This window comes from Cupressus sempervirens, chromosome 10 (genome assembly GCF_028749045.1).
Source record: "Cupressus sempervirens isolate cs-2001-9-10 chromosome 10, ASM2874904v1, whole genome shotgun sequence".
Classification (NCBI taxonomy): Eukaryota; Viridiplantae; Streptophyta; class Pinopsida; order Cupressales; family Cupressaceae; genus Cupressus; species Cupressus sempervirens.
In genome coordinates, this window is record NC_143127.1 from 644,654,881 (window position 1) to 644,668,250 (window position 13,370).

Here is a 13,370-nt window from a genome sequence, read left to right on the forward strand (position 1 = left end):
AAGCAAGAACATTACTTCAAAATAAATTCTGGAATTAGCTCATACTAATTTATGTGCACCAATTGATGCATAGAGATACGAAGGTGACAAGTAAATTATCATATTTTTTTATGCTTACTCTAGAATGATGACAGTAATGTTTTTAAAAGAAAAATATGATATTTTTCAAATATTTAAGTGGTATCTGACAAGAGTTGAAAAGGAAACTAGTAAAAGCTTGAAATATCTAAGATTCGATAGAGGTGGAGAGTTTACATCAAATGAGTTCAAAATATTCTGCAATGACAAAGGAATCAAAAGGAAAAAAATTTCACATAGGACCCCTCCACAAAATGGGATTGTTGAAAGGAGAAATAGATGTGTAATGGATTTTGCTAGAACGGTGATGATGGAGAATAATTTTTCTTTGAAACACTAGAGAGAAGCTATTAGTACAACTATCTATACCTTGAACTGAGTACAAGTCAAGAAAGATACAAATTATACACCTTTTGAATTATGGTATGGATACTCACCCAATGTCAAATATTTTAAGGTATTTGGAAGAAAGTGTGACATTCTTAAGGACAAAAGAAATGGTAAACTTGATGTAAAAAGTGAAGAAGGTATATTCCTAGGCTACTCCATAAGAAGTAAAACTTATAATAGTTTAAATACTAACACTAACAAAGTTGTGGAAAGTGCAATGTAAAGTTTGATGAATATACTAAAGTACATGAAGATGAACCAAAGAAGGAACCTAAAAAATTACAAAGTCATTATATACTTATATGAAGGCATGTCTGATGATGCAAATAATTATACAAACTAAGTTTCTAATCAAGAAGAATTAATGATTATCTACTCACATAGAATGGATTTTGAGTTGCATTCAGTAGTTGAGTTAAATTAGAAGCCAAGGTAAATTTTGATACTGAGATCAATTTAAATTAAAGGAATTTTGAGTTACCTAATAGAGAAGTGCATAGTGAATCTATAATTGAAGAAAGGAGAATATAGCCAAGATGATAAAAGTACATAAGAAGATATCACCCTATTGAACAAATTATTAGAGATAAAGAAGATAGACCAATGACCAGGAGTAGGTTGAGAAATGACACATCTTTTTTAAGCATGCATGAACCTAAGTCATTGAAGCATGCATTAGAGAATGGAGACTGGAGTAAAGCCATGAAAGAAGAAATTAATCTAATTGAGAAGAACAAAACTTGGACACTAGTACCTAGACATGAGATTAATAATGTTATTGGAACCAAGTGGGTGTACGAAAACAAGTTGGATGAGAATGGTGAATTCACAAGCAATGAAAAAAGGTTAATTTACAAAGGATATGCACAAGAAGAGATAATTGACTATGCAGAGACATTTTTCCCAGTTGCAATATTGGAAGGAGTGAGAACTTTGCAACTCTACTTATAAAGGATTCAAAGTTTATCAAATGGATATTAAGTCAGTATTTTTTAACAGTATACTAGAAGAGGAGGTTTACATAGAAAAAACTAAAGGATGTTTTCATCTAGACAATAAGAACATGGTATGTAGATTAAATAAGGCTTTATATGGTTTAAAGAAAGCTCCCAGAGCATGGTATGAAAGATTGCACAACTATCTTGTGAAGATTGATTTTGAGAAAACTAATGACAACAACAATTTGTACTTGAAAATAGGAGGTAAAGGAATCTTCCTTGCTGAAATATTTGTTAATGGTATCATATTCAGAGGAAAAAATGCATTGTGTAAGACATGTTCATGTTAAATGATGAAAGAGTTTGAGATGTCTATGTTTGGAGAGATAAAGTTCTTTGCTATAGTACAAGTATATCAAATGAAATATGGTATTTGCATCATTCAGTCCAAGTATGTGAAGGAAATCTTGAATTTTTTTGGTATGGAGGATTCAAAACTAGTTAGCACTCCTATGGTGATAAGACACAAACTATCCAAAATTGGTGATTCTACTAAACTAAATCAAACATTGTATAGGTCTATGATTGGAAAATTGCAAGATGTAGTTCACAATAGACCTAATATTGCATTAGTTGTTGAGATTTTTGTAAGGTTTTCTACAAATCTTAAGGAGAATCATTTAATGGATATTAAAAGGATTATGAGATACTTGAAAGGGACAAAAGACTATGGTCTATACTATAATAAGAATGACAAGTTTGAATTGAGAGACTATAAAGATGTTGATTGGCTTGCAAACATTAATGACAAAAAAAGTACAAGTGGTGGAGCATTTTTCTTAGGAAAAATATTGGTTACTTGGACCAAAAATAAACAAAATTGTATTTCACAATCTACTACTAAAGCTAAATATATGGTTGTTGTAGTGAATTGCATGAATGTAGTATGTATTAAATAGTTACTTAAAGGAATGAAGGAATAGATCATTGAACCTATGGTACTCTAATGTGACAAAACAAGTGCTATAAACATATCTAAGAATCCTATGATCTACACAAAGACAAAGTACATTGCAATCAATATAATTACTTGAGAGAGTTGGTTCAAGACAAAGAAATGAGAATGGAATATGTGAATAAAAAAGAATAGATAGATGATATATTCACAAAAGTTTTACCTAAGGATGCACATGAATATGTTAGAGATAAGCTAGGGGTGATGCTCCTATCCAAAGCTACTTAAGAAGAAAGAGTAGTTCCCTACATCAACTAAGTTGAGTGACATATTTTACAACTTGATGCAGTGGGTCTTACTTTAGGACTAGCCTGAAGTAAGGAAGTAGTTTAAAATAGAAGGTTTATAGTCACTCACAAGGTGATAGAGGGAAAAATTGAATTGGTTATATTTGCATGTATAGATAACGAGTCTTTGGGATTTTTTCCAAAGAGAGAGATAGAGGTGTGAGAAAGAGGGAGAATATATAGAGAGTTGTACCAAAAGAATAAATTGAGGTAAATATTAGAGAAGGAAGGAGAAATATTGTCAAAGAGGGACAAGACCATCTAAGGAAGAGCTCTGAATATACAGAAGAAGGCACACATATTGATAGAGGGATATATTTCAATAGTAAAAGGTACTAAGTTTCCTTTTAGTATTTTTATTGGTATTGGTTTTCCATCAATTCCAAAGAGGAAGATTGTTGAAATCAAGAAGACTAATGAAACCTATCATGGAACAATTATTATTTTCTCACTGATGTCAAACCTACTACTTTTTGGTGAGACAATTTCTTACTTTGGTCTAAATGCTATCATTTCATTGATTAATGAAGAGGATTTGAAAAGAAAGGATAATAAGAGAACATAGAGAAAGGTTGAATTATATGGTGTAGAAAAAGAGCATTAACATCAAGCAAGACTTTGATGATATAGTGTATTGTTTCTCTACTTAAGGCTATACTAAAATGTTATTTCAAGGAAAAGACTAGAAGATAGATAAGAAAAGAAATGTGTCTGCCAAGCCTAACTAAGCAAACAATGGAAGCTGAGCAAGTCAATGCAAGAATAGCAAAAACTTAGTTGAAGCTAAGAAAGTTCAGTATGTACTAAGAAAAGAATTTTTTTAGTATGTGTTGAGTGTTAGAAGATGGCAGTAGTGACTTACTGAAACTTAGTGTATGTCAAACAACCTAGTGTTGGCCAAGCATGAGAAGATAGTGTTTGTTGACCAAACAACATGTTAATGCTGAGTGCCAATAAAATGACTTTGATCAAAGATTTGACAAATCTGAGCCAAAAAAGTTAATTTCTTGAATTGTATGAGGCATGTGGAAGATAAGTATGATGAGTTAGTGGCACAAAATTAAAGATAAATTATTTTGAGATGAATTCAAAGAGGATTGTAAAGGAAGTTCCTGGAAGGGGATAAAATGGAAAGATGGGAAGATTCGATTAATCTAACCTAACCCTAAAATGGATGATTATGGTTGAGCAGAAAAAGACCTAAATTATCTATATAAGGAGATAGTAATCTAGAAGAAACTTTTCAAGACTACAAACATGAGAAATACAAGAAATTCAGGGTGTTTCCACATATGGTGTCCAAATGAAAGAGTCTCCAGTTTGCATACTAAAAAGGAAGGCTTAAGGAGTTGAAGACTTGAAGGGTGAACAAGCCATTAGAGATGAAGAGGATTAATGCCAAGGAGAATGGAGGACTAATTTTGAGACCTATAATCTACATGTGAGTTGTTTTATTATTAGATCAAATTTTTTTGTTAATTTCTAACAACTATATTAGTTTGGATAAATCCTTTGGACTAAGGTTGACCTAATAGTCATTAGTAAATCCTTTAACAAGGTGACATTCTAATAGAATATTCTAAAGTCCTCTAACAAGGCTCACTCCTAACAAGGTGATTGAGATCCTTTAATCAAGGTCATATTTAACATTGTGCATTGTAAACTTTAACAAGGTTGGCTCCTCACAGGGCTCACTTTAGAAGAGTGAAAATTGGTAGCATGTTACTAGTAGTTTTTCCCAAATTGAGTTAGCAAGTAAAATCCTTGTGTTAAAATGTGTGATTGATTTTTTGGTATATCATGTTTACATTTCTACAAAGTTATTTTGACCTAGGACAACTATATGCAAAAGATTTTAGATATTGAATGATCAATGCATGCATAAGTATAAGTTGAAGTGCTAAAATGTTTTATTTGTACATTTGGACCTTGGATAACTAGTTGACCCCCCCTCCTCCCCTCTCCATTTATATAAAATTCCAACACATCTTGTGGGTATCATGTGCATTGGGGTTTTCCCTTTGATAAAGGGTTTTCCTAGTTAGCATATATGGTGTTATTGTCAATGAGTATCTTGTTGTTGTTTCTGATCATATTTCTCATATGGCTAAAGTCTAATAAGGTTGATAATTTTAATATTAGTTGGAGAACTAATTCAACCCCCCCACTCTTAGTTATATTGGTAGGCTATATATTCTAACAATTGGTATTAGAGTGTTAGGTCCTTGAAGGATAATCTCAACAAATTTGGGGGATTGATGGAAAATATTTTTAGAAAGGATAGTTCTAGATTTGATGGGTCCAACTATGATAGTTGGAAGGATAAGATGAAGACTCATCTATTGTGTATGGGCCTGGGTTACTAGCTTTTGACAAAGAGTGAAAAGACAATTTTTAAAGAAGAGAACCTTGAAGAATGTAGTAAAATAGAGAGATTTACTCATGTGTAACATGAGATCCAAAGAAGCTTTACTATCATCTCCTCTGGAGAATGAATATAGTCAGGTAAAGCCATTTGAACCATATCATAAAATTTGGAAAGTATTAGAATTTATTTTTGAAGGTGATACACATACAAAAAGAGTAAGATTGCATAATTGGATATGTGCATTTCAAGATGCTAACATGATGGAACATGAATCTATAAGAAACTACATTGGTAGGATATCATAGATTGTTGTAGGAATCAAGACATTTGGTGGAAAAAAAGAAGAAGATGAAGTTGTGTGGAAGATCTTGAAGACTTTGACACCACCATTTAGGAAAGTAGCTTAGATGATTCAACTACTTATATCCCGTACCAAGGAGTTTACTAGGGAAATGTTTCTTGGAAGATTGGAAGCAATAGAAGTAGGTCTAAGAGAATCAAGAGAATTGACAAGAGAGGAGCTAGGTTTTAATGCCTTGAATGTTTGACCAAATTTTTCTAGAAGCACAAGTACACATGGAGATTTTGCTAGTACCAATAGTGTTGGATACAATTATCCGATTATGTGTTGTCTTTCATGTTACACAAATGGCATACAAGTCATTTGTTAACTGTTACCAAGCTCAATTGGTTTGCAAGAAGATTTACAATGTCTACCAAGAATTCTCAGACTTTACCTTGTGCAGATAGTTGTTACTAAGCTTTGAAGTTCAACAAAAAAAATTCAGTGTCTACCAAGATTACTCGATCATCAATAGAAAATTTGGTAGAAAACAGTTCTTACCAAGCTCTCATGGTTACCAAAGGAAATTTTTTTTGTTACCGAGTTCACCTAGCAGCCAAATGATTTCATAGAATTTATAGTGTTAACCGAGTTGAGATGGTTAACTCAGGAAATTATTTCTGAAGCAATGTTGACCTAGTAGGATCAGCTAGTAAAGGAATTTGTTAATTTATGATTTAATGCTTAATTGTTTTAAGTATTATTTCTAGTTGACTATGGTAATGATTATAGGTAATTGTAACTTGTAATTGAGCTAACTTGATAATCTGAATGGTATATATGAGAGGTCAAGTTGTGAATTTATAGTCTGGTGAATTTTATGTGATACAAAAGTGGAGGAGGATTGATTATTGTGAGAATAAAGTTTGAAGGATGATCAGAGATCATTAAGGAGCAGCAAAGCTATATTTGATCAAGGAGGATCTAATGGTGTAGAATAGAGATCTGTAATTTAGGTAATTTAATTATTCCTTTCTATCCATTGTAGTAGTGATTCCAAAATCTCTTAACAGAGTTGGTTTAACAGCTATTTTGTAAATCCTCTAAGAATGTGGATAGTTCTACTGAACTATTCTAAAGACCTCTAACAAGGCCACTCCTAATAAGGTGATTAAATCCTCTAACCAAGTCACACCTAATAGTGTATTTTGTAACCTTTAACAAGGTTGGCTCCTAAGAGGGCTCACTTCAAAAGATTGAAAATTGGTAGCTAGTTACTTGGTGGTTTTTTCCATATTGGGTTTCCACGTTAAATCTGGTGTCTCATGTGTTCATGTTATTTACTTTTGCATGCATGTTAATAATTGTGAATGCTTAAAGATTAGTGACAAGTTTATCTACCGAGTTAACACATTTTTGTGAATGTTTACTGAGTGATAGGAGTAAGTAACTTGTTTGACATCAAAGGGATCTCTAGATTTTTTTTTGTGGTAACTAATTCACCCCCCTCTTAGTTACACCATCTACACTTTCAAAAATTGTTATCAGAGCTTTTGGTGCTTGCAAGAAAAGATTTCAAGGATCTAAGCTAAAGATCAAGATGTGTTACAAGAGGGAAATTCCAAGACATAATAGGGACAAATTCTTATCATGGCAGGAACTGATGAGACTTCATTTGGCTTTCATTGGAGATACAAGACTAAAATATCTAGATGAAGCATACTTAGAACCTATTGGCACATTATCTATCAATGATATTACTGAAAAGAAGACTCACAACAACATGATGATAGATATTGTATCTTCCCTAAGTTATGAAGAATTTGATGATATCAAGGATTGTAAAACTAATTTTGAAATGTGGAACAGGGTAAAGGAAATCTATGGAGGTGATGATAATGTAAGAAGAGCTAAAGTAGAAAGTATAAGAGGTTAATTTGATTAGATGAGGATGAGAGAAGATGAAAATATTTCAAAATATGTTGAAAGAGTCAAAGCAAGTGTTAGTGCAAGGAAAGCTTCTAGAGGAGATATCAAAGAGGAAATAGTTATAAGTAAAGTTCTTAGAACACTACTTCCCATTTATACAATCAGAGTTTTTACAATTCAAGAAAGAAGATGTGAAGCATATCATAAGATAAATTTAGAGGCCATAGTTGGAGGATTGACAAAATTCAAGATAGATAACTATGATAATTATGTTCCAGCTACCAAGAACATTGAATTAGCATTTGAAGCCAAGATTTCAGTTAAGGAGAAAGGCAAGAAGATAAAGGATTCTCAGTCAGATAGTGAAGAAGAATCAGAGAAAAGTTCAGACAGTGATCTTGAGGTGGTTGAAGCTTTGCTAGCAAGGAAATATTCAAGAGGCAAAGGGAAATACAAAGGTAAGGTTCCTCTAATCTATTCTTCTTGTGAAGAAATTGGACATATTGCAGCTAGATGCCCAAATAAGTAGAACAAGGATGAGAAGAAAGGTCACAAGTGCAATGGAAATAAAGACTTCAAATCATTCAAGGAAAAAGGTAAGAAAACATGTTTCATGGCTAAGAATTCTCATGATTCTAATGATGAAGAAGAAGAAGAAATTGTTTACATTGTTGTAAAGGATGAGTTTGATAATGATGAGGAAATGACACTTATTTCTCATGTGAGAAAAAATGATACATGGATTATAGATAGTGGTTGTTCTCATCACATGACTAGTGATAAAATTAAGTTTGATCATTTTGAAGACTATGATGGTGGCGGTGTGAGGTTTGGTAATAATGAACCTTGTTGCATAAAAAGAAAAGGAAGAATCCCACTAACCAAAGAACTTGTATGTGATAATGCATATTGGGTAGAAGGACTTAAACATGATCTGTTGAGTGTGGCATAGCTACTCAATAATGGATTCAAAGTGGAATTCATGCATGGAAAAGAAAGAATGCTGGATGGAAAAGGAAATTTGATAGGATTAGGCATTCAAACAAAAGGTAACTTGTTTTATCTTGAACCTGGTGAATGTTCATGCTTTATTGCTCAAGTAGAAGAAAGTTGGTTATGGCATAGGAGGTTGTATCATGTGAACTTTGATAACTTGGTGAAAATAAGTAAATTTAGGAAAGTAAAAGGAATTCCTAACATAAAGAAACCTGAGGTTGGTCTATGTAAGAATTACCAAATTGGAAAGATGGGAAAGACTAGCTTTAAAAGTAAGAACTATCAATCTGAAGAAGTTTTAAAAATTGTGCATATTGATTTGTGTGGATCTACTGGAATTGAAAGCTATACTAGTGAAAATTTCTTCATTCTTTTTGTTGATGATTACTCAAGAATGATGACTTTCATGTACCTAAGAGAGAAATTAGAAGAATTTGAGAAGTTCAAATGGTATTTGGCCAAAGTAGAGAAGGAAACAAGAAAAAGACTAAAATGCTTGAGGTTAGACAGAGGTGGTGAATTCATTTCACATGAGTTCAATAACTTTTTTATTTAAAGGGGAATCAAAAGACAAGTCTTAGCACCTGGAACTCTCGAGCAAAATGAAATAGTTGAAAGAAGGAACAGATCTATCATGGACTATGCAAGAACCCTAATGATTGAAAAGAGCATTGCTATCAAATACTAGAAGGAAGCTATCAGCTCTATAGTTTATACCTTGAACCGAATACAAATAAAGAAGGACTCATTCAAAACCTCCTATGAGTTATGGTATGGCTATAAACCCAATGTAAGTTACCTAAAAGTATTTGGAAGAAAATGTTACATTTTGAAATAATCTAGAAAGGGAAAATTTGTTGTGAAGGGCGATGAAGAAATATTTTTGGGATATTCTTGAAAAAGTAAAGCATATAGATGTTTGAATTGGTCTACTCACAAAGTTATAGAAAGTACACATGTGAAAGTTGATGAGTTTGTAGAAAGAACTAAAGTAGAAAGCAAAAGGGAACCATAAGACTATAGAAGATTTGTTTTCATTGAACTTGATATAGTGCTAGGTACACCTATGAATAAAAAATCTTCTACTCTAGAGTCTTCAGTAATCAAGTCATAGGAAGTTCAAACCAAGATAATGCCTATCAAGTTGCAAGGACCCGAGTTACAATAGAAGCTACCAAATCAAAAGCTACAAAGCCTGAGAAACCAGAACTAGAAGTTGAGCCATAAGAAGATAACAATTCAAGTCATTCAAAAGTCAAGAAGCCTATGCTAGCCAAGTATGCCAGGAGGCATCATGCACCAGAACAAATCATTGGAGACAAATATGAATGAACTATGACAAGAAGTAAGTTGAAAGGTACTTGTTTACTTGCTAATTTTGAACCTAGAAGTGTCAAACATGCATTAGAAAATAAAAGTTGGATTGAGGCTTTGAATGAAGAGATAGAGTAGATAAAGAAAAATAAAACATGGACTCTTGTACCTAGGCCTTAAGACAAAAATGTGATTGGAACTAAGTGGGTATTTAGAAACAAGTTAAATGAAGATGGTAAGGTGTCAAGAAACAATTCTAGACTGCTATGCAAAGGATACTCTCAAGAAGAAGGAATAGATTATAGAGAAACTTTTTCTCCTATTGCAAGATTGGAAGGTGTTAGGACCTTACTTGAATATGTCGCATACAAAAGATTCAAAGTTTATCAGATGGATGTCAAGTCAGAATTTCTCAATGGTATACTAGATGAAGAGGTTTACATTGAATAGCTTGAAGGTTTTGTTGATTCAAACAAGAAGGACATGGTCTAAAAATTATATAAAACATTGTATGGTCTTAAACAAGGCCTTAGAGCATGGTATGAGAGATTGCATAATAATAAGATTGTATGAACAAGGAGTTTGAAATGTCAATGTTTGGTGAGATTAAATTCTTTGTTGGTCTTCAAATTCTACAAAATAAGAATGGTATTTACATCACTCAATCAAAATACATCAAGGAGATATTGAAAAAGTTTGGTATGGAAGACTACAAACTAGTTGGGACTCCTATGTGTACTTGATTCAAACTTATCAAGGAAGATGAATCAAAGGAAGTGGATCAAACATTGTATAGATCTATGATTGGAACGTTGTAGTATGTAGTGCATACAAGACCTAATATTTCCCTTGTAGTTGGTATTGTAGCAAGATTTTCAGCAAAACCAAGAGAAAATCACATGATGGCAATCAAAAGGATCATGAGATATTTGAAAGGTACTAAAGATTATGGATTATGGTATGAACTTGGAGGAAATCTAGATTTAAAAGATTGGGCAGGAAACGTTGATGACAAACAAAGTAAAAGTGGAGGAGCTTTCTTTCTTAGAAAGAGGTTGGTTTCTTGGACAAGTAAAAAGAAAAATTGTATGTCCTAGTCTACAGTAGAAGCAGAGTATGTTGCAGCAGTAGTAAACTGTTCTAATCTTGTTTGGTTCAAATAATTATTGGAAGGTATGAAGGAAGAAATCAAAGAACCTATTGTTATGTTTTGTGATAATATGAGTGCAATTAACATTTCAAAAAATCTAGTGATGCATTCCAAAACCAAGTATATTGCTATAAAGTATCACTTTGTCAGAGAATTGGTGCAGGATAAGGAAATAAGATTGGAATATGTCCATACAAAAGAACAAATTTCTGATATATTCACAAAGCCTTTACCTAAGGATGCATTCTTCTATCTAAGAGGTAAGTTAGGGGTCATCCCCTATTTGAAACTCACTAAAATATAGTTTTAGTGATGCATCAACAGGAATAGAATTGAAGATTTATCAATTGATGCAACAAAGTAATGAAGACATTACATATGAATCAATACTTAACGTACATTGAAATTAATTTGAGTTGGGTTGTCTTTGGCATATGTTGTCAAATAGGGAGAGTTTACTATCATATATTTTTGAAATTTGCAAGAAAGAGAGTTTATGCAAGAGGGAGAGATTAATATGAAAGAGAGAATTTTCTTGCAGATAACTAAATTTTGAGGTGTAAAATTCTAGAGGGAGAAACCCTCCTACTAGAGAAAGTCTTGTTCTCAAATTTCATTATGCTATGACATGTGTTGCCATCAATGCAAAAGAGGGAGATTGTTGGATACAATTATCCAATTGTGTGTTGTCTTTGATGTTAAACAAATGTCATACAAGTCATCTATGAGCTCTTACCAAGCCTAGTTGGATTGCAAGAAGATTTATAGTGTCTTCCAAGCCTTCTTAGACTTTACCTTGTGTAGACAGTTGTTACCAAGCTTTCAAGGTTCACAAAGGAAATTTAGTGTCTAGAAAGTTTACTTGATCATCAAAGGAAAATGTGGCAGAAAGGAGTTCTTACCGAGCTCTCATGGTCAACAAAGGAAATTCTATTCTTACTGAGCTCACTCGGTACCCAAAGGATTTTGTAGAATTTGCAGTGCTAACCGAGATGAGATGGTTAAATCAAGAAATTTTTTCTAAAGCAATGTTTACTGAGTAGGGTCAGCCAATAAAGGAATTTTTCAATTTATGATTTAATACTTAATTTTTTTAAGTATTATTTCTAGCTAACTATGGTAATGATCATAGATGATTATAACTTGTAATTGAGATGACTTGATACTTTGAATGGTATATATGAGAGGTCAAGTTGCAAATTTTAAGTATGGTAAATTTGATGTGATATGAATGTGGTGGAGGACTAATTATTACGAGAATAAATTTTGAAGGATGATCAGAGATCATTAAGGATCAACAAAGATATATTTGATCAAGGAGGATCTAATGGTGTAGAATAGAGATCTATAATCAGCAAATTTAGTTGCATCTTATTCAGGTCATTTCATTGTTACTTTCTATCCATTGTAGTAGTGATTCCAAAATCTCTTAACAGAGTTGGTTTAATAGCCATTTTGTAAATCCTCTAACAAGGTGGATAGTTCTACTAAATTGTTCTAAAGACCTCTAACAAGTCCACTCCTAATAGGGTGATTAAATCATCTAACCAGGTCACACCTAATAGTGTGTTTTGTAACCTTTAATAGGGTCGGCTCCTAACAGGGCTCACTTTAGAAGAGTAAAAATTGGTAACTAGTTACTTGGTGGTTTTTCGCATATGGGGTTTCCATGTTAAATCTAGTGTCTCATGTGTTCATGTTATTTACTTTTGCATGCATGTTAATAATTGTGAATTCTTAAAGATCAATGACAAGTTAATCTACTGAGTTAAAACATTTTTGTGAATGTTTACCAAATGATAGCAGTCAGTAATTTGTTTGACATCTAAGGGATCTATGGATTTGTTTTTGTGGTAACTGATTCACCCCCCCTCTTAGTTACCCCATCTACATTTCCAACAAGTAGAACCAAATCTGATGAAGACAAGAATACTAAAACACTTCTTGTGAGAAGAGAAAAATATGGTAATAATGTCTTTAAATGTTTGACTTGTAATGAGTTTGGTCATTATGCATCTAAATGCCTTAAAATAGAGAAAAAGTATAAAAGAAATTTAAACCCTAGGAGACCTAGGAATTTCTTGTATTCTAATGAAGAAGAAGAATTTGATGAAAAAGTTTAGAGTGAAAGTGATTGTGAGCTAGGATTTGTAGTTATTAAGGAAGATGATCTTGATAGAAAAATTAGAGAAGAAAAGCCTCTAGTTTCCCATGTTGAAAAGAAATCTGATTAGATAATAGAGAATGGTTGTTCACATCACATGACTGGTGATATGAATAGGTTTGTTAAATTCGGGAACTATGATGGAGGAATTGTTAAAGTTAGTAACAATGCATCCCATTATATTAAAAGGTTTGAATCCATTACTTTAGATGGAAGAACTAAGATTAATGATGTTTATTTTGTTGATGGATTAAAGAATAATTTGTTGAGTATTGGAAGGTTGGTGGACAAAGGGTATCAATTGCAATTCACAGAAAAGACTTCCACTATCAAAGATAAAGATGGTAAGATGATTAGAACTAGAACTAGATCTAGAGGTAATGTATTTTAGTTGAATCCCATTGAAATGACATGTTTGGTTGCTACAGTGGATACCAATTGGTTATGGCATAGGATAT